This window comes from Convolutriloba macropyga, chromosome 12, assembly GCF_964194025.1.
Source record: "Convolutriloba macropyga chromosome 12, txConMacr16.3, whole genome shotgun sequence".
NCBI lineage: Eukaryota > Metazoa > Xenacoelomorpha > Acoela > Convolutidae > Convolutriloba > Convolutriloba macropyga.
The window spans coordinates 7,141,291-7,160,509 of record NC_134479.1 but is presented as its reverse complement, the minus strand read 5'-3'; the positions used below and the strand labels follow the sequence as shown (position 1 = coordinate 7,160,509).

The 19,219-nt window shown below is 34.9% G+C and overlaps 1 protein-coding gene and 8 non-coding genes across 9 annotated transcripts in view; 8 read left to right on the top strand and 1 right to left on the bottom strand.

Annotated features, from left to right (window-relative positions):
• LOC142350959 (uncharacterized) overlaps window positions 1-19,219 on the bottom strand; it is a 215,280-nt gene that overhangs the window by 114,194 nt on the left and 81,867 nt on the right. The window lies entirely within an intron of this gene.
• On the top strand, window positions 2,637-2,718 carry Trnas-aga (transfer RNA serine (anticodon AGA)). The gene has a single exon. It is a non-coding gene; the product is annotated as a tRNA-Ser (tRNA).
• Window positions 4,427-4,508, top strand: Trnas-aga (transfer RNA serine (anticodon AGA)). The gene has a single exon. It is a non-coding gene; the product is annotated as a tRNA-Ser (tRNA).
• Trnas-uga (transfer RNA serine (anticodon UGA)) lies at window positions 5,134-5,215 on the top strand. Its single transcript has one exon. It is a non-coding gene; the product is annotated as a tRNA-Ser (tRNA).
• On the top strand, window positions 6,067-6,148 carry Trnas-aga (transfer RNA serine (anticodon AGA)). The gene has a single exon. It is a non-coding gene; the product is annotated as a tRNA-Ser (tRNA).
• On the top strand, window positions 13,302-13,383 carry Trnas-aga (transfer RNA serine (anticodon AGA)). Its single transcript has one exon. It is a non-coding gene; the product is annotated as a tRNA-Ser (tRNA).
• Window positions 14,400-14,481, top strand: Trnas-aga (transfer RNA serine (anticodon AGA)). The gene has a single exon. It is a non-coding gene; the product is annotated as a tRNA-Ser (tRNA).
• On the top strand, window positions 16,078-16,159 carry Trnas-aga (transfer RNA serine (anticodon AGA)). The gene has a single exon. It is a non-coding gene; the product is annotated as a tRNA-Ser (tRNA).
• On the top strand, window positions 17,414-17,495 carry Trnas-aga (transfer RNA serine (anticodon AGA)). The gene has a single exon. It is a non-coding gene; the product is annotated as a tRNA-Ser (tRNA).

The window sequence follows — 19,219 nt, the reverse complement described above, 5'->3', positions numbered from 1 at the left end:
TGTAATTGAATTTTAACTACTGGCTTGTCCTCCTTATAAAGTATTGAAACCATTACATATTCAAAGACTCCATTACAAACACTTAGAAATTTGATCAATAGGAACGTCAAATCTGAGCTTTATAAACCGACAATGAACTACATTCACGATTATAAAGAGCACCCAGCAGTCATGGCCGAGTAGTTAAGGCGTCTGACTTGAAATCAAAAGGGATGTTCCCGCACAGGCTAGAACTTTGCTGACTGCGAAGATTTTTGCTTAAATTTGAAGAGTTCAAGTCTTATCACATACAGATCTTGCATATTTGTATGACAAAATGCTTGCTTACAAAATGCTTGCTTATTCTCAATTTCATTAATTTCAATCCGTAAAGAAAGTCATCCTAAATGATGGAAGAGTCGAAAAAAAGTGAAAAAAGAACAAATCGTTTTACTTTTTCAATCTACGATGTAATTGAATTTTAACTACTAGCTTGTCCTCCTCATAAAATATTGAAACCAGTACTATATTCAAAGATGCGATCACAAACATTTAGAATTTTGATCAATGGATACGTCAAATCTGAGTGTTCAAAATCCTGTTTAACTTCTTTCAATTCAGTCCGTAAAGCAACTCAACATAAAAGTAGGGGAAACAAAAACGAGTCGAACATGGTGAAAAGATCATCAAAACGTGTTATTTCTCGAATCTATGATGTAATTGAATTTTAACTACTAGCTTGCCCTCCTCATAAAGAATTGAAACCAATACATATTCAAAGGCTCTATCACAAACAATTACAAATTTGATCAATAGACATCATAAAATCTGAGATTTGAAAAACCGACGTTGAGCGACATTCTCGATTATTCAGTTCACCAGCAATCATTGCTGAGTGGTTAAGGCGTCTGACTAGAAGTCAGATGGGAGCTTCCCGCGCAGGTTCGAATCCTGCTGCTTACGAAAAGATTTATTTATATTACAAAAGTTACCAACTTATCACTTACAAAATGCTTGCATATTCTCAATTTCATTCACTTCAATTCGTAAAGAAAGTCAACCGCAATGATGAAAGAGTCCAAAAAAGTGAAAAAAAGAGCGAAACGTGTTAATTTTTCAATCTACGATGTAATTGAATTTTTACTACTAGCTTGCCCTCCTCATAAATTTTTGAAACCAATACATGTTCAAAGACTTTATCACAAACAATTAGATATTTGATCAATAGGAACGTCAAATCTGAGATTTTTGAACCGAAAAAGAACGCCATTCTCGATTAGACAGAGCAGCCACCAGTCATGGCCGAGTGGTTAAGGCGTCTGATTTGAAATCAAAAGGGATGTTCCCGCACAGGCTAGAATTCTGATGACTGCACTGATTTTTGCTTAGATTTTAACAGTTCAAATCTTATCACATACAAAATTTACATATTCTCAACTTCATTCATTTAAATCCGTAAAGAAACTCAACATAAAGGAAAGGGGACACGTGAAAAATTCGAAAAATTTTTTGGGAAAAAATCAGCTAAACGAGTTATTTTTTCAATCTTTATACAATGTAATTGAATTTCAACTATTAGCTTGCCCTCCTCATAAAATATTGAATCCAATACATCTTCAAAGACGTGATCACAAACGTATAGAAATTTGATCAATAGATACGTCAAATCTGAGTGTTTGAAATCATGTTTAACTTCTTTCAATTCAGTCCGTAAAGCAACTCAACATAAAAGAAGGGAAAACAAAAACGAGTCGAACATGGTGAAAAGATCAACAAAACGTGATATTTCTTAAATCTACGATGTAATTGAATTTTAACTACTAGCTTGCACTCCTCATAAAGTGTTGAAACCAATACATATTCAAAGACTCCATCACAAACTATTAGAAATTTGATCAATAGACAACATAAAATCTGAGACTTGAAAACCGACGTTGAACGACGTTCTCGATTTCACAGAGCACAAGCAGTCATGGCCGAGTGGTTAAGGCGTCTAATTAGACACAAGAGAGGATCTTCCCTCGCAGGTTCGAATCCTGCTAACTGCGAAAACATTTATTTAGATCAGAAAAGTTCACAACTTATCACTTACAAAATGCTTGCTTATTCTCAACTTCATTCATTTAAATCCGTAAAGAAGCTCAACATGAAGGAAAGGGGACACGTGAAAAATTCGAAAAAAATTATGGGAAAAAAATCAGCAAAACGTGTTGTTTTTTCAATCTTTATACAATGCAAATGAATTTCAATTACTAGCGTGCTCTCCTCATAAAATATTGAATCCAAAGTATTGAAACCAGTACTATATTCAAAGACGTGATAACAAACATTCAGAACTTTGATCAATAGATACGTCATATCTGAGTGTTTAAATTCGTATTTAACTTCTTTCACTTCAGTCCGTAAAGCAACTCAACAAAAAGGAAGGGGGCACAAAAACGAGTCAAAATTGGTGACAAAATAAAAAAACGTGCTATTTCTTAACTCTTCGATAAACTTGAAATTCAACTACAAACTTGTCCTCCTCATAAAAAATTGAATCCAATACATCTCCAAAAATTCGAGCACAAACATTTAGAACTCTGATCAATAGGCCAAATAAAATCTGAGATTTGAAAACAGACGTTGAACGAAAATCTGGATAACTCCGAGCACCAGCAGTCATGGCCGAGTGGTTAAGGCGTCTGACTAGAAATCAGATGGGATCTTCCCGCGCAGGTTCGAATCCTGCAGACTGCGAAGATTCACAAGATATCAATAACAAGTTCTTGCAAATTCTCAATTTTTTTCTTTCACTCCTTAAAAAAAAACTTAAAAGAAGAAGGACACATGAAAGATTCGGAAAAGGTTGGAAAAAATCAACAAAACGTTTTATTTTTAAATCTTTACACAATGTAATTGAATTTCAAATCTAGGCTTGTCCTCCTCCTAAAATATCGAAACCAACACATCTTCAATTTTTGAAACCAATACATGTTCAAAGACTTTATCACCAACAATTAGATATTTGATCAATAGGAACGTCAAATCTGAGATTTTTGAACCGAAAAAGAACGCCATTCTCGATTAGACAGAGCAGCCACCAGTCATGGCCGAGTGGTTAAGGCGTCTGATTTGAAATCAAAAGGGATGTTCCCGCACAGGCTAGAATTCTGATGACTGCACTGATTTTTGCTTAGATTTTAACAGTTCAAATCTTATCACATACAAAATTTACATATTCTCAACTTCATTCATTTAAATCCGTAAAGAAACTCAACATAAAGGAAAGGGGACACGTGAAAAATTCGAAAAATTTTTTGGGAAAAAATCAGCTAAACGAGTTATTTTTTCAATCTTTATACAATGTAATTGAATTTCAACTATTAGCTTGCCCTCCTCATAAAATATTGAATCCAATACATCTTCAAAGACGTGATCACAAACGTATAGAAATTTGATCAATAGATACGTCAAATCTGAGTGTTTGAAATCATGTTTAACTTCTTTCAATTCAGTCCGTAAAGCAACTCAACATAAAAGAAGGGAAAACAAAAACGAGTCGAACATGGTGAAAAGATCAACAAAACGTGATATTTCTTAAATCTACGATGTAATTGAATTTTAACTACTAGCTTGCACTCCTCATAAAGTGTTGAAACCAATACATATTCAAAGACTCCATCACAAACTATTAGAAATTTGATCAATAGACAACATAAAATCTGAGACTTGAAAACCGACGTTGAACGACGTTCTCGATTTCACAGAGCACAAGCAGTCATGGCCGAGTGGTTAAGGCGTCTAATTAGACACAAGAGAGGATCTTCCCTCGCAGGTTCGAATCCTGCTAACTGCGAAAACATTTATTTAGATCAGAAAAGTTCACAACTTATCACTTACAAAATGCTTGCTTATTCTCAACTTCATTCATTTAAATCCGTAAAGAAGCTCAACATGAAGGAAAGGGGACACGTGAAAAATTCGAAAAAAATTATGGGAAAAAAATCAGCAAAACGTGTTGTTTTTTCAATCTTTATACAATGCAAATGAATTTCAATTACTAGCGTGCTCTCCTCATAAAATATTGAATCCAAAGTATTGAAACCAGTACTATATTCAAAGACGTGATAACAAACATTCAGAACTTTGATCAATAGATACGTCATATCTGAGTGTTTAAATTCGTATTTAACTTCTTTCACTTCAGTCCGTAAAGCAACTCAACAAAAAGGAAGGGGGCACAAAAACGAGTCAAAATTGGTGACAAAATAAAAAAACGTGCTATTTCTTAACTCTTCGATAAACTTGAAATTCAACTACAAACTTGTCCTCCTCATAAAAAATTGAATCCAATACATCTCCAAAAATTCGAGCACAAACATTTAGAACTCTGATCAATAGGCCAAATAAAATCTGAGATTTGAAAACAGACGTTGAACGAAAATCTGGATAACTCCGAGCACCAGCAGTCATGGCCGAGTGGTTAAGGCGTCTGACTAGAAATCAGATGGGATCTTCCCGCGCAGGTTCGAATCCTGCAGACTGCGAAGATTCACAAGATATCAATAACAAGTTCTTGCAAATTCTCAATTTTTTTCTTTCACTCCTTAAAAAAAAACTTAAAAGAAGAAGGACACATGAAAGATTCGGAAAAGGTGGGAAAAAATCAACAAAACGTTTTATTTTTAAATCTTTACACAATGTAATTGAATTTCAAATCTAGGCTTGTCCTCCTCCTAAAATATCGAAACCAACAAATCTTCAAAGATTTAATCACAAACTTTTAGAAATTTGCTTAAAAGATACGTCAAATTTGAGTTTTTCAATCTTTATAGAATGCGAAAACTTTGGTTTCGATTTGAACAGTTCACAAATTATCACATAAAAACCTTGCATATTCTCAACTTCATTCATTTCACTACGTAAAGAAACTCATTATAAAAGAAAGGGGACACATAAAAAATTCGGAAAACTTTGGAAAAATCTTTTTAAATCTTTACACAATATAAAAGAATTTCAACTCTAAGCTTGTCGTCCTCCTATTAAAATATCGAAACCAACAAATCTTCAAAGATTTAATCACAAACTTTTAGAAACTTGCTTAACAGATACGTCAAATTTGAGTTTTTGAAATCGACGTTCAACGACATTCTTGAGTAACCGCAAGATGCAGCAGTCATGGTCGAGTGGTTAAAGCGTCTGACTTGAAATCAGATGGGGTGTTCACACGAAGGTTCCAATCCTGCTGACTGCGAAGATTTTTGTTTAGATTTGCACAGTTCACAAAGTATCACATACAAATCTTGCACATTCTCAACTGCATTCGTTTGACTCCGTAAAGTAATTCAACACAAAAGAAAAGGGACACTTGAACGACATGGAAAAACTATGGAAAAAAGTCAACAAAACGTGTTTTATATTTATGTAGTTCAGAAAAGTTCACAATTTATCACTTACAAAATGTTTGCATATTCTCAAATTCATTCATTTCAATCCGTAAAGAAAGTCAACCGAAATGATGAAAGAGTGGAAAAAATTGAAAAAAAAAGAACAAAACATGTTATTTTTTCAATCTACGATGTAATTGAATTTTAACTAATAGCTTGCCCTCCTTTTAAATAATTGCAAACAACACATATTCAACGACTCAATCACAAACATTTAGAATATTGATCAATACGAACGTCAAATCTGAGTTTTATATACCGACGATGAACGACATTCTCGATTATACAGAGCACCCAGCATTCATGGCCGAGTGGTTAAGGCGTCTGACTTGAAATCAAAAGGGATGTTCCCGCACAGGCTAGAATTCTGATGACTGCAAAGATTTTGCTTTGATTTGAACAGTTCAAATCTTATCACATACAAAACCTACATATTCTGAACTTCATTCATTTAAATCCGTAAAGAAACTCAGCATAAAGGAGAGGAGGCACAGGAAAAATTCGAAAAAAATTTTGGGAAAAATTCAGCAAAAATATTGAAACCAATCTATCTCCAAAGATTCGATCACAAACAATTAGAACTCTGATCAATAGGCCACATAAAATCTGAGATTTGAAAACCGACAATGAACGATGATCTCGATTATACAGAGCACCAGCAGTCATGGCCGAGTGGTTAAGGCGTTTGACTAGAAATCAGATGGGACCTTCCCGCGCAGGTTCGAATCCTGCTGACAGCGAAAATATTTTATTACATATGAATAGTTATCACTACTTATCACTTACAAAATGCTGGCATATTCTCACTTTCATTCAATTCAATCCGTAAAGAAAATCAACAGAAATAATGGGCGATAGATGAGTCGAAAAAAGTGAAAAAAAGAACAAAACGTGCTATTTTTTCAATCTACGATGTAATTGAATTTCAACTACTAGCTTTCCCTCCTCACGAAGTATTGAATCCAGTACTATATTCAAAGACGTGATCACAAACATTTAGAAATTTGATCAATAGATACGTCAGATCTGAGTGTTTAAAATCGTGTTTAATTTCTTTCAATTCAGTCCGTAAAGCAACTCAACATAAAAGTAGGAGGACACAAAAACGAGTCGAAAATGGTGAAAAAATCAACAAAACGTGTTATTTTTTATACGTACGTTGCAATTGAATTTTAACTACTAGCTTGCCCTCCTCATAATGTATTGAAACCAATCTATAAATTAATCGCGTGAACACATAAGGCGGCATCCTATTTATTAAATGCATGACAGATTATAAGGCACCGTGTTTAACGGAAGGCGAAAATGCATGTTTAAGAGGCCTCTGAGGAGCATTATTTAAGAACTATCGAAGAGCATGTTTAAGATCTCTCGCGCAGCATGGTTAAGAGGGCAGATTGCGAGAGGTCAATGACCGCAAAAATTGCTCTCGTAAAAGGTCAATTTTCGAAAAAGCGCTGACTGCAAGCGAGCCATTGACCAAAAACCAAAAAGAATCAATGACCAATAATCCAGCTGCCAAAAGGTTCACGCGCCGCACAAAAAAAGGATGCAAGAAAAGTCTTTCACCAAAAAGATGTCAATTTGAAATAGATCCAAAAAGAGGGTATTGCTATTTTCGGCCCTTATTTGATTTCTTTTTATTTCGTCGACAATATGTTAGTTGCGAACATATGAGGTTAAACTACTCTATTTAATCTCTCTCAAACGATCTTTGTGGCATTTATTTTAGTCCTGTTGGTCATTTTTTATGCGATTTTTCTTTTGACCGACTTTTTGTCCTCAAAAACAGGATAAACAGGTAGCCGGGCGTTAAGTTCTCTTAGAACCTCTCAGATCACTAATCTCAAAGAATAAAAATTCAAAGAAACTAATTTGCAGACTTGTACTTATGGTGTGGAGGGCGGTTCTTAGAATATGACTCCCCGCACATAGGCCCTTCTCACTCCCCCCAAAACCCACCCCTGCACATCGTTCAGGCCGTAAGGGTCCCGTGCAGCCAAAGACCCCCTCCCACCGTCCCCCACTATTGTCCCAATCCCTCCCCCCATTTTTGGTCACCTGGTGCGTCCCGCTGTGCTCACCTCACGCCCCTTCAATTAAGCTGAAACTAGCCGTACTAAACCATGGCTGGCTGCTGACGAAGTCAACCGGTCGTTTGAGAGCAATTCGCTCGACGTTTTTCGGCAATTTCTTTTTTTTAATAGCCGCCCTCATCTTCTAAGCCAGCTATTATAGCGCTATTTTTTTTTACTTCGTCGAATAAAAAAATGCTTCGCTTTACAACATTTTGCCGCTTTTTCAACATTTTGCGTGAAATCTTTTTGACTTCTCTCGGCGAGTTTATCTCTTCTCTAATTCTGCTAAAAGTGATTTTGAACATCAGTTGCTCAGCAAAGCAATTCAAAATGAACAGATTCAGCATATAAAGTTAAAGTCAGAAGTAGAAACGGGATAAACCCATAAAGCCCAATTTTAGATGCCCGCTATTTGAACGTCGTTCCTATAAGTTTTAGTTACCATCTCTAATGCTTATTGGTTTTGATAATAGCCCCTGTAGCCTCTCTCTAAGAAACAGAAGTACGTTATGTTCAACTACGAAATGCCATCAAAATAAATCGGACTTAAAAAATGTTTTTGTACAAAATTTTTTTTTCAATAACTTTCATTCTTTCAATCCCAATCATGCTTATTGGAATCAACGGCGGCTATTTTCCGGCAATCTGCCGGGTATGTTTTATTTTGAGAAGAATTGTCAACAAATCTCTGTGAGTATCAAAGATAGATTTGAATATTTCAAATTATTAGGTTAAGGAGATAGCACTTTAAGAATGTGTTTAATAATGTATTCATTTTTTGTTTTGTCAATCCCAATCGCTGTTATAGTAATCAATCGCGGCTTTTACAACAATAAAGCTACTGGGAAGGCCGTAGTTTAATGTTAAAAGGTCATTTAGGAGTTTTTGAGCCCAAAATATTTTTGGTGTTTTTTCGGCATTTTTCGAAATTTTTGGTGGGCCAAAATTGAGGCTGGTTAAAGTTCATAAAAGTCTTTCGGAAGACATAAGTACTTTTCATGATCATTTTGAAAGCTATCTGTTTGGAACTCTAAACAAAAACACGCAAATTTATACTAATTACTTTTTTGCAATTTCAGGTTTTTTTAATAGTTTTTGTCATTTGTTGAGTTAAGGTGTTAAGGAACCTGCTCTAGGGTTTGATAAAAGATTATTGCAACGTTTCCAGTGGCAATGGAATGATTTTCAAAGTTTTAACATCAGAAGTTCTAGCATTGTTCTTACAAAACTCGCAATTTTTATTTAATTTTCTCTATCTATTTTTAGGTTTCTCCAGCCTCAAGAGCCAAAGATCCTCCTCAATGGTTTGATAATAGATTGCTGCACTGTTTCTGGATGTAATGGAATGTTTTCCAATATTTTAACATTGCAAATGATTAACAGCGCTCCTGTCCACACATGTTTTAATATCCCTTAAACATTCAGTATGGTGTTTTCTATGTATTTTTAAAAAGTTCAATGACCGAAAAGCTGTATTTTCCAAAAGAGTGAATGACCGAAAAGCTAACTATGCCATGACGGTCATTGAACGAAAGACTATCATTGACCGAAAAGCTGCGTGTGCCAAAAGGGGCAATGAATGAATAGCCTAGGATGCAAAAACAGGTCGATGACCGAAAAGTTGTCAATACAAAAAGAGTCGATGACCAAAAAACTGATTACACAAAAAAGTTCAGGAATGAGAAATACTGATGCATCGCAGATAACGACAGAAAGATTCTCTACGTAAAGGTTTTTACCGAAATAAAATTGAATATGGAAAATGCTCTTCAAAATATTTTGTTCCGATTCTTTTATTAGGCGCTATTATTTTGGCGCTCTTTTTTTAATTTTCGCCTTAGTTTTTCAGCGCGTTTTTCGTTTCACATCAAGATTGACTCCTGAATTACCTCCCTCTCTGTTTCAACTGAATGGATTTTTTTGATTTACTCATTGAATCACGTAATGTAGTTTTTTTCTCTCTTCTCACTTTTTCTCTCTTTCTTATATGTCTTCCGTCTCTTTCTTTTCTGCCTTCCTTTTCTCTCTTTCTTGTCTGTCGTGTTTCTCTTTTTTTTCATCTCTTGTTTTTCTGTCTTTCTGTTCTATGTTTCTTTTAACATTCCTCTTTTACTTTCTCATATCTTTCCTCTTTCTTTTCTCGCTTTTGTTCTCTTTTTTCCTCTGTTTCGTTTCTCTCTTTTATCTATTTCGTTTCTCTCTTTATTTTTTCTGTCTTTTTTCTCTTCTCTTGCTTTTCTCTTCCTTCACTCTTGCTTTTCTCTTCTTCTTGATTTTCTTTCTCTTCGCTCTTTTTCTGCTTTTTCTTTCTGTCTTTAGTTTCTCTATTTCTTTACTCTCTTTAAATTCTCTCTTCTTTTCCCTTTCCTTTCTGTATCATTTTCTCTTTTGCTTTTAACTTCCTTTTGTCTTTGTTTTCTGTCGTTCTCTCTTGTTTTCTCTTTCTTTTCTGTCTTTCGTTTCTGCGTTTTCTTTCGCTTTTGTTTCTTTTCTATCTTTCCCGTTTTTTTCTTACTTTTCTCTTTATTTGCGGTCTTTTTTTTCTCTATCTTTTTCGTTTCTCTATTTCGTTCCTCTTTAATTCGTTTTTTTGTTTCATTTCCTCTCTTTCTTTGCTCACCTCTTTTTTTGCTTCTCTTTTCTTCTTTTCTATTTTTTCTCCCTTTCTTTCATCTGTTCTGTCTATTTCTCTTTCTTTTCTCTCTTTACTCTCTTCTTTTTCTTTTCTTTTTTCTTTTTTTCTTGCGTTTTTCACTTCTTTTGTCTTTTTAATCTTTTCTTTCCTTCTTCCATGTCTACTTTTTCTCTGTTTCTTCTCTCTTTCTTTCTTCTTATTGTGTGTTTTTCAGAAGCTCCTAATCTTGATATGTTTTAGCGCTCCTTAAACATGCAGCCTACCTTATTTCATGCGTTACGCATTGCCACATGGTATGACATGTGGAAATTCGTTATTTGTCTTAACACAAGTCTTAGCGCACCTTAAATAAGAACCCCTATGGCTGTTAGACGAGGGGCATGTGTTTGTGCCCGAGGTGGTACGAGGAAAGGTGAGTTATTGAAACTCCTTTTTTGAAGAATATTCTTATGATGCTTTTGCGGGCCTGCTAGTGTTTTATAGGCATCACTGATCAGCAAGTTTTAACAATACTACCGAAGAGCACGATTAAGCGGTTGCCTAATTGGGGTTAACGACCGAAAAAGTGTGCTTTAAGGTCATTAACCTCTTCATGTTTCTAAAAGGTCTTTGACCGAAAAATGTTGCAAAAAGGTCATTGACCGAAAAGAGTTGCCAAAAGGTCATTGACCCAAAATGTTGCTAAGAGATTGTTTCATCTACCGAAAAATGCTTTGCGAAAAAGCGTGTTACCAGAATTTTTGAAAAAGACAATAATCGGTGTTGCAATAAACAAAAACAATAGTGTCGAAAAAATCATTGGCCAATTAGTTTTTCAAAAAGGGGTCTGTGACCAAAAATTTCATTAGAATACGGTCTGTGAACGATAAGTTCTGATAGTGAAAAGGTCATTTTTCGAAATGGTGTCACGAGAAAGAGGTCTTTATGATTGAAAAAAAAAACATTTATTTGTGAAGGAAAAGTCACTCACCGAAAACGCCATGGATTGAAATTTGGATAATCGAAATTTGGTTTGTCAAAGTTTCACTGTACGGAAGTTTTTTCAATACAGACGAATTCAACGAAAAAAATTTGCCGATGCAAGAACCAAAGTTAGGTGCCAAAAATACATATGACAAAACTGAAGTCCTGAAATAAATACAAAGTTTTTAGCATAGTAGAGGACTTTTTATATTAAGGGCTGTCACTAATAAATTATTGCATACAAAACTTGATAAGTATAGAATCTTCCTTCTTTAATTTTTTCGAAGAAAATTTTGTTGGTGGCATTAGCCAGCACTTTAACTCAGTTCTGTGTTTGTTGACTTCTTAAAAGCAATCGCAAAAGCTTGCCAACGATTACTTTTTATCAGCACATTCCTCGTCCTGGGCACATCCATCGTGTTCTCATTAGCACATTCAACCTGTATATGAGAACCGGAATTCATTGTTTCGCCCACGATCTCTTTTCTCTTCGTTTGAACTGTTGTAACTCTCCCTCTCTTCAATTTCTTCCTCTATCTATTTTTTCTGTTGTTCGATACTCTGTTTTTTCTGCTCAAGTTTTCTCTAACTGTGATATTTTTGCAATAATTTTTTTGCTTTTTTGAGCCTGCTCACGATCTCGCTCTTCTTGTACTTTCTCTCATGATTGCATCTTCTTTCTTTTTGGTGTCCCATTTTCCTTCATTCTGTCGTTTTAGTTTTTTCTTGCGTTCTTTCTCTTGCTCACTTTCACTTTTCCCCCTTCTCTGTCTTTCTCTTTTCTGGTGTTTTTACTAACCTCTTTCCTTTTTAATTGTGTTTTTGATTCGATTTTTTGTGTCCTATTGTTTTTCTTACGGTGGGTTCCTGATGTTATGATTTTTGTTGCATTGTGTTCTTTCTTTTCTTTCTTCTGTCGTCAATTTCCATTTTTCGTTTTCTTTTTCTCGTTAATTCCTTTTTGGCTCCCGTTGGATTTCTTCCGGACTCTTGTTTTGTTCGGTTTTCCTTCACTGCTTTCAACCTTCTTTTGTTCTGTCTTTTCGGTTTTTTCCGTATTTTAACCTATTTGCTCTCCACTCATTATATATTTCTGCTGCTATCGATCTTTCTCTTTCTCTCCCTCTATACACCTCATTCTATCTGTTTTGATTTTTAATGCTCTGTGAGAGTCTTCATTTTTTGTTAGTGTGTCCAAAGTAGTTTTGCAAATAGTTCATTGAAACTTTCGCATGTACACCAGTTATCACGAATAAGTTTTCAATAGAATATCAATAGTTAAAGTTTCAAAATAAGATGCGTTCAGATAGCCTCTACGGACCTGCTAGTACTTATTAAAGGACTCCATCACAAACAATTAGAAATTTTATCACTAGGCCACATAACTTCTGAGTTTTAAAAACCGACGTTGAACGACGTTCACGATTATACCGAGCACCAGCTGTCATGTCCGAGTGCTTAAGGCGTCTGACAAGAAATCAGATGGCATCTTCCTGTCGTCTGGCAAATCAGATGGAAAAAATCAGCTAAACGAGTTATTTTTTCAATCTTTATACAATGTAATTGAATTTCAACTATTAGCTTGCCCTCCTCATAAAATATTGAATCCAATACATCTTCAAAGACGTGATCACAAACGTATAGAAATTTGATCAATAGATACGTCAAATCTGAGTGTTTGAAATCATGTTTAACTTCTTTCAATTCAGTCCGTAAAGCAACTCAACATAAAAGAAGGGAAAACAAAAACGAGTCGAACATGGTGAAAAGATCAACAAAACGTGATATTTCTTAAATCTACGATGTAATTAATTCTTAACTACTAGCTTGCCCTCCTCATAAAGTATTGAAACCAGTACTATATTCAAAGACGTGATCACAAACATTTAGAATTTTGATCAATGGATACGTCAAATCTGAGTGTTTAAAATCGTGTTTAACTTCTCTCAATTCAGTCCGTAATGCAACTCAACATAAAAGAAGGCGGCACAACAAAGAGTCGAAAATGATAAAAAAAATTTTAAAAAAAGGTGTTATTTCTTAACTCTTCGATGTACTTGAAATTCAACTACTAACTTGTCATCCTCCTAAAATATAGAAACCAATAGATTTCCAAAGATTCGATCAAAAACAATTAGAACTCTGATCAATAGGCCACATAAAATCTGAGATTTGAATACCAACGTTGAATGACGTTCTCGATTATAAAGAGCACCAGCAGTCTTGGCCGAGTGGTTAAGGCGTCGGACTAGAAATCAGATGGGATCTTCCCGCGCAGGTTCGAATCCTGCTGACTGCGAAAACATTTAATTAGATATGAATAGTTCACAACTTATCACTTACAAAATGCTTGCATATTCTCAATTTCATTCATTTCAATCCATAAAGAAAGTCACCCGAAATGATGAAAGAGTCGAAAAAATGTGAAAAAAAGAACAAAACGTGTTATTTTTTCAATCTACGATGTAATTGAATTTTAACTACTAGCTTGTCCTCCTCATAAAGTATTGAAACCAGTACATATTCAAAGAGTCATCACAAACACTTAGACATTTGATCAATAGGAACGTCAAATCTTAGTTTTATAAACCGACAATGAATGACATTCCCGATTGTACAGAACACCCAGCAGTCATGGCCGAGTGGATAAGGCGTCTGACTTGAAATCAAAAGGAATGTTCCAGCACAGGCTACAATTCTGATGACTGCAAAGATTTTTGTTTAGATTTGAACAGTTCAAATCTTATCACATACAAAAATTTCATATTCTGAACTTCAGTCATTTAAATGTGTAAGAAAGTCAACATAAAGGAAAGTGGACACGTGAAAAATTCGAAAAAAATTTTGGGAAAAAATCAGCAAAACGTGTTGTTTTTTCAATCTTTATACAATGTAATTGAATTTCAACTACTAGCTTGCTCTTCTCATAAAATATTGAATCCAAAGTATTGAAACCAGTACTATATTCAAAGACGTGATCACAAACATTTAGAAATTTGATCAATAGATACGTCAAAGCCGAATGTTTAAAATCGTGTTTAACTTCTTTTAATACAGTCCGTAAAGAACTCAACATAAAAGAAGGGGGCACAAAAACGAGTCGAAAAATGGTGAAAAAACAAAAAAAAGTGTTATTTCTTAACTCTTCGATCTTCTTGAAATTCAACTACTAACTTGTCCTCCTCCTAAAATATTGAATCCGATATATCTCCAAAGATTCGATCACAAACAATTAGAACTCTGATCAATAGGGCACATAAAATCTGAGATTTAAAAACCGACGCGGAACGACGTTCACGATTACACCGAGCACCAGCAGTCATGGCCGAGTGGTTAAGGCGTCTGACTAGAAATCAGATGTGATCTTCCCGCGCAGGTTCGAATCCTGCTGACTGCGAAAACAATTATTTAGATATGAAAAGTTCACAGCTTTTCACTGACAAAATGCTGGCATATTCTCACTTTCATTTATTTCAATTCATATAGAAAGTCAACAGAAATAATGGGGGATAGATGAGTCGAAAAAATTGAAAAAAAAAGAACAAAACGTGTTATTTTTTCAATCTACGATGTAATTGACTTTTAACTACTAGCTTGCCCTCCTCATAAAATATTGAAACCAGTACTATATTCAAAGTCGTGATCACAAACATTTAGAATTTTGGTCAATGGTTACGTCAAATCTGAGTGTTTAAAATCGTGTTTAACTTCTTTCAGTTCGGTCGGTAAAGCAACTCAACATAAAATTAGGGGGACACAAAAACGAGTCAAAAATGGTGAGAAAATTAACAAAACGTGTTATTTCTTAAATCTACGATGTAATTGAGTTTTTGATCATTAGGCCACATAAAATCTGACTCTTAAAAACCGACGCTGAACGACGTTCACGATTACACCGAGCACCAGCAGTCATGTCCGAGTGGTTAAAGCGTGTGACTAGAAATCAGATGGGGTCTTCCCGCGAAGGTTCGAATCCTGCTCACTGCGAAAACATTTATTTAGATTTGAAAATTTCACAAATTATCACTTACAAAATGCTTGCATATTCGCAATTTCATTCATTTCAATCCATAAAGAAAGTCACCCGAAATGATGAAAGAGTCGAAGAAATGTGAAAAAAAAAGAACAAAACGTGTTACTTTTTCAATCTACCATATAATTGAATTTTAACTACTAGCTTGTCCTCCTCATAAAGTGTTGAAACCAATACATATTCAAAGAGTCATCACAAACACTTAGTCATTATATCAATAGGAACGTCAAATCTGAGTTTTATAAACCGAAAATGAACGATATTCCCGACTGTACAGAGCACCCAGCAGTCATGGCCGGGTGGTTAAGGCATCTGACTTGAAATCAAAAGGAATGTTCCCGCACAGGCTACAATTCTGATGACTGCGAAGATTTTTGTTTAGATTTGAACAGTTCAAATCTTATCACATACAAAACTTTCATATTCTGAACTTCATTCAGTTAAATCCGTAAAGAAAGTCAACATAAAAGAAATGGGACACGTGAAAAATTCGAAAAAAATATTTTGGAAAAAACTCAGCAAAACGTGATGTTTTTCAAGCTTTATACAAAAAAATTGAATTTCAACTACTAGATTGCTCTGCTCATAAAATTTTGAATCCAATACATCTTCAAAGAAGTGATCACAAACATTTAGAATTTTGATCAATAGATACGTCAAAGCCGAATGTTTAAAATCGTGTTTAACTTCTTTCAATTCAGTCCGTAATGCAACTCAACAAAAGAGAAGGGGGCACAAAAACGAGTCGAAAATGATAAAAAAAATATAAAAACGTGTTATTTCTTAACTCTTCGATGCACTTGAAATTCAACTACTAACTTGTCCTCCTCCTAAATTTTTGAAACCAATACATCTCCAAAGAACCGATCACAAACAATTAGAACACTGATCAATAGGCCTCATAAAATCTGAGATTTGAAAACCGACGTTGAACGACGTTCTCGATTATAAAGAGCACCAGCAGTCATGGCTGAGTGGTTAAGGCGTCTGACTAGAAATCAGATGTGATCTTCCCGCGCAGGTTCGAATCCTGCTGACTGCGAAAACATTTATTCAGATATGAAAAGTTCACAGCTTATCACTTACAAAATGCTGGCATAATCTCACTTTCATTCATTTCAATCCGTAAAGAAAGTCACCCGAAATGATGAAAGAGTTGGAAAAATGTGAAAAAAAGAACAAAACGTGTTATTTTTTCAATCTAAGATGTAATTGAATTTCAACTACTAGCTTTCCCTCCTCACAAAGTATTGAAACCAGTACTATATTCAAAGACGTGATCACAAACATTTAGAAATTTGATCAATAGATATGTCAGATCTGAGTGTTTAAAATCCTGTTTAACTTCTTTCAATTCAGTCCGTAAAGCAATTCAACATAAAAGTAGGGGGACACAAAAACGAGTCGGAAATGGTGAGAAAATCAACAAAACGTGTAATTTCTGAAATCTACGATGTAATTGAATTTTAACTACTAGCCTGCCCTCCTCATAAAATATTGAAACCAATTCATATTCAAAGAGTCATCACAAACACTAAGACATTTGATCAATAGGAACGTCAAATCTTACTTTTTTAAACCGACAATGAACGATATTCCCGACTGTACAGAGCACCCAGCAGTCATGGCCGGGTGGTTAAGGCATCTGACTTGAAATCAAAAGGAATGTTCCCGCACAGGCTACAATTCTGATGACTGCAATGATTTTTGCTTAGATTTGAACAGTTCAAATCTTATCACATACAAATCTTACATATTCTCAACTTCATTCATTTAAATCCGTAAAGAAACTCAACATAAAGGAAAGGGGACACGTGAAAAACTCGAAAAAAAAATTGGGAAAAAATCAGCTAAACGTGTTATTTTTTCAATCTTTATACAATGTAATTGAAATTTCAACTATTAGCTCGCCCTCCTCATAAAGTATCGAAACCAGTATTATTTTCAAAGACGTTATCACAAACATTTTGAAATTTTATCAATAGATACGTCAAAGCTGAATGTTTAAAATTGTGTTTAACTTCTCTCAATTCAGTCCGTAATGCAACTCAACATAAAAGAAGGCGGCACAACAACGAGTCGAAAATGATAAAAAAATTTAAAAAAAACGTGTTATTTCTTAACTCTTCGATGTACTTGAAATTCAACTACTAACTTGTCATCCTCCTAATATATAGAAACCAATAGATTTCCAAAGATTCGATCAAAAACAATTAGAACTCTGATCAATAGGCCACATAAAACCTGAGTTTTAAAAACCGACGTTGAACGACGTTCACGACTACACCGAGCACCAGCAGTTATGTCCGAGTGAATAAGGCGTCTGACTAGAAATCAGATGGGATCTTCCCGCGCAGGTTCGAATCCTGCTCACTGCGAAAACATTTATTTAAATATGAAAAGTTCACAGCTTATCACCTACAAAATCCTGGCATATTCTCACTTTCATTCATTACAATTCGCATAGAAAGTCAACAGAAATAATGGGGGATATATGCGTCGAAAAAATTGAAAAAGAAATAACAAAACGTGTTAATTTTTCAATCTACGAAGTAATTGATTTTTAACTACTAGCTTGCCCTCCTCATAAAGTATCGAAACCAGTATTATTTTCAAAGACGTGATCACAAACATTTAGAATTTTGATCAATGGATACGTCAAATCTGAGTGTTTGAAATCGTGTTTAACTTCTTTCAGTTCAGTCCGTAAAGCAACTCAACATAAAAGTAGGGGGACACAAAAACGAGTCGAAAATGGTGAGAAAATCAACACAACATGTTATTTCTTAAATCTATTAAATCTACGATGTAATTGAATTTTAACTACTAGCTTGCCTCCTCATCCTATATTTTATTTGTATGACATTATAAGGTACCATGGTTAATGAAAGGCGAAAAAGCATGTTTAAGAGCTCTCGAAGAGCATGTTTAAGAGCTCTCATGCAGCATGGTTAAGAATATATCACGAGAGGTCAATGACTGAAAAAAAATCTATTAAAAGGTCAATGTTCGAAAAAGAGCAGATAGAAAGAGTCATTGACCGAATTCTGAAATGAGCCAATGATTGCGCAACATGGAGTGCCAATGCGCCCAACGCTGTCAGAAATGCAAGAGAAGTCAGTCACCGAAAAATCGCAGAGGCAAATTATTTCAGTAGGAAAAGGATGCAAAAAGTTTCAAATCGTTAGCCCAAAAAGCCCAATTTTTCATTTCTCTCCCCTTAATTGATAGCTGCGATCGTGATAGCTGAGCGCAGCTACTACTGGCCTTCTCTTGATTTTAAATTTTGTCTTCAAGAGTTTTGTTGCAATCAGTTGGGGGTACACTCATTCTAGCATCTATCTATATATTAATTCTAACTCAAAATGCTGTACCACCATGTTCCTCAAATTTTTTAACGGTCCTTAAACATGCAGTCTAGCGTAATGCATGCTGTTTGAGACGCGCTAAATTTAAATTACCATTGTTCAATTTTTGCACTCATAAACTGTGCCGCATAGCGAAAACACTCCAGGCAATTAGCCACTAACCAAAAATTTGCTCATTAGAAAGATCAATTGGCGTGAGCAATAGGCATCAAAATCGAAGAGGATAAGAGCAATGACTCTCCTGCGAGGTGCATTTGTTCACGTCTAATTAAAGGTGCGAATAGACGCATAATTATCTGGACCACAAATTTGAGAAGCTGACTTTGTGTTTTTTGTTCTTTTTCGTTCCTTTTCGTTTTTTCCTCTCTTTCCTTCCAATCTTTCCCTTTCTGCAACTTTCTTGTCTTTTCCTTCTTTCTCTTTATTTTTTCATTCCTCCTCTCTTTTTCGTCTTCTCCTCCATTTTTTTGTTTTCTCTTGCTTTTTCTTTTCTCTCTTTATTTTCGCTTTTTTCATTTTACTTGTCTTTCTTATCTGCCTTTTTTCTCTTTTTGTGCTTGCGTTTTCGTTGCTTAAATTAATACATACGTTTTCAGACGCGCTGTACTGCCTTAATTGGTGCTCATAAAGCAAGCCGGAACTCAAAAACAAGCAGCCTAATCTGACCAAAATTGTGCTGATATGGAAATGGTTTGATAATTTAGACGTAGGCGATAGGCATCGGTAGCGTAAGA